This window comes from Rhinoraja longicauda, chromosome 27 (genome assembly GCF_053455715.1).
Source record: "Rhinoraja longicauda isolate Sanriku21f chromosome 27, sRhiLon1.1, whole genome shotgun sequence".
NCBI classification, from domain to species: domain Eukaryota; kingdom Metazoa; phylum Chordata; class Chondrichthyes; order Rajiformes; family Arhynchobatidae; genus Rhinoraja; species Rhinoraja longicauda.
The window spans coordinates 5,258,206-5,261,153 of record NC_135979.1 but is presented as its reverse complement, the minus strand read 5'-3'; positions in this window follow the sequence as shown (position 1 = coordinate 5,261,153).

The following is a 2,948-nucleotide window of genomic DNA, read 5'->3' as shown; positions in this document are numbered from 1 at the left end:
TTCAGATTATCATTTTCATCTAAAATGTGGAATATTGTGCACAGTTTTATTTTACCTTTGTTTGGAACTCAATATCCTTCAAGGTTGAAAACTAATCCTAGTTATTGTAGTGTGCATTTATTGCACCCAATGAAAGAAAAATTACATTTATTTTGTCTTTCATAATCTGTTGACATCCCAAAGCACTTTACTGATCTTTACTGTCATTTTCATAGTACATGAAGCCCCCAACAACAGCCTCCCCCGACCATGCCCCCCACGACCATGCCCCCCCCGACCAAGCCCCCGACCCCTGCCCCCCCCGACTATGCCACCCCGACCATGCCCCCCGACCATGCCCCCCCCGACTATGCCCCCGCAACCATGCCCCCCCGACCATGACCCCCCCCGACAATGCCCCCCGACTATGCCCCCCCCCGACTATGCCCCCCCTGACCATGCCCCCCGACCATGCCCCCCCGACGTTTCACATGTTTATGTTGATTGGGGGGCATAAACATTAGGCAGGACACTAGTGAGAAAAACAAGGCTGTTCTAAGAAATGTGTAGGAGTGCTGGTTTAAACCGAAGATAGACACAAAAAGCTGGAGTAACTCGGCAGATCAGACAGCATCTCTGGTCAAAAGGAATAGATGACATTTTGGGTCGAGACTGAAGAAGGGTCTCGACCTGAAATGTTACTTATTCCTTTTCTCCAGAGATGCTGTCTGACCTGCTCAGTTACTCCAGCTCTATCTTCTGTTCTAAGAAATAGTATCTTGGATCTTTTGCATCCAGCGGAGGGAAGTTTTTCTCTTGAATTTCCCTTTGTGTGCTGATTAATTTGGGGGTGGGGAAGGATTGTGCTCCTTAATTATTTGACCGTAGGACAGGACTTGCCTGGCAGAGCCTATTAGGTGAAGCAAATGTGATACCTTTTGTTGGGAATTGTGCATGCTTTTCTTATGCAATTCCTCTGGGGTCAAGGATTTTCATTACAATTCTGCGATCCCTAATAAGTCCTAGTCAGGATTGGCAGACTGCCGCAGGTAGGCCGGGGCGGGCTGGGATGAACGGTTATTGAAATTGTGTGCGTGTTCTCCACACGCCACCATTGAAGAGGCCCACAGTGCTCACTTTCCTTCCCACGTGTATTTGCCTACATTGAGCAGTCTTGAGCCAGAGAGTTTGCCAAGTATTAATTATGACAGAGTACAGAATTTCAAAAACTTAATTAGACCGCTGGTAATATTTGTAGGATATATTGCCTACATCACAGCAGGACAGGCAGCCTCTCTGGACAGAAGGAATTGGTAAAAATATGAAATGCTTCACGAATTTGCATGATTAGCATAGCCCCTGCCCAAGGATGACATGAAAATTCGTAAAGGAGCCCAGTGGTATGAATATTGATATCTCTCATTTCAGGTAGCCCCGGCATTCCCTCCCTCTCTATGCCTTCCTCCACCAAAGTCACCCAACCAACAGCTAACAATGGCCTGTCTCCTTTATCATCGTTACTTTTTTGCATATCTTTCATTCATTGTTCTTTATCTCTCCACATCATTGTCTATATTTCTCGTTTCCCTTATCCCTAACTAGTCTGAAGAAGGGTCTCGACCCGAAACATCACCCATTCCTTCTTTCCAAGATAAGCAAAAAGGAAGCAGGCCATTGTTAGCTTTGTTGGGTGAAAACGAGAAGCTGGTGCGACTTGGGTAAGCAAGGGATAGAGAGTTTGTGGTCCTGATTCAATTTCTCCATCGAGAAGATCGCTACATAAATTGCCTGCCCGTTTTCCATGTTATAACGACGCCTGCAATACAAAGTATGTTGTTGGCTGATGAGCAGTTTAGGATGTTTAGTTTAGTTTAGAGATACCGTGCAGAAACAGGCCCATCGGCCCACCGAGTCCATGCAGACCAGCGATCCACACACATGAACACTATCCTACACATTCGGGACAATTTACAATTTTTCCAAGTCAATTAACCGATAAACCTGTATATTTTGGAGTGTGGGAAGAAACCGGAGCTCCCAGGAAAAAATCACGCGGTCACGGGGAGAACATACAAACTCCATACATATAACACCGGTGGTCAGGATAGAACTTTGGTCTCTGGCGCTGTGAGGCAGCAACTCTACCAATGTACCGCATGGATAGGTAATCCTATTGGACAAGATATGAAATGCACTGTATAAATGGACTTTTCCTTGAGAGGCCGAGTGTCGGATTATCTCAGGAGGTCAGGATTGAATTATAAATCCGATACTATGCTTGCCTGCATTGATACTGCAAAGATATAATGCCTGTAAGAAAATAACTGCAGATGCTGGTTCAAATCGAAGGTATTTATTCACAAAATGCTGGAGTAACTCAGCAGGTCAGGCAGCATCTCAGGAGAGAAGGAATGGGTGACGTTTCGTGTCGAGACCCTTCTTCAGAGTAGTTAGGCATAAGGGAAACGAGAGATATAGACGATGATGTAGAGAGATAAAGAACAATGAATGAAAGATATGCAAAAAGTAACGATGATAAAGGAGATAAAGGATGATGGAAACGTCACCCATTCCTTCTCTCCTGAGATGCTGCCTGACCTGCTGAGTTACTCCAGCATTTTGTGACTGAGAAGATATAATACCTTGTGAATTTACTACAGAAGCAGTTCAAAGAGGTAGGAGAAATCTTTTATCTCCAGTACATTCTGAAATTACTCTCCTTCTGCAACAAGAAACATGTATACAGTTCTAAAATTGTTCAATTTACAAATTCCTCTCTCCCTGTCTCTTTAATAGACTACTATTGTTAAATCCGTGGGTCAGCAGTAGATGGAGCACTTTCATCAGCCTTCTACTGCTTGAATTAATGAGCAACTCTGACTGCCCTGTTATAAATCTGCAACCAGCTGTTTAGTTTAGTTTAGAGATACAGCGCGGAAACAGGCCCTTCGGCCCACCGGGTCCGCGCC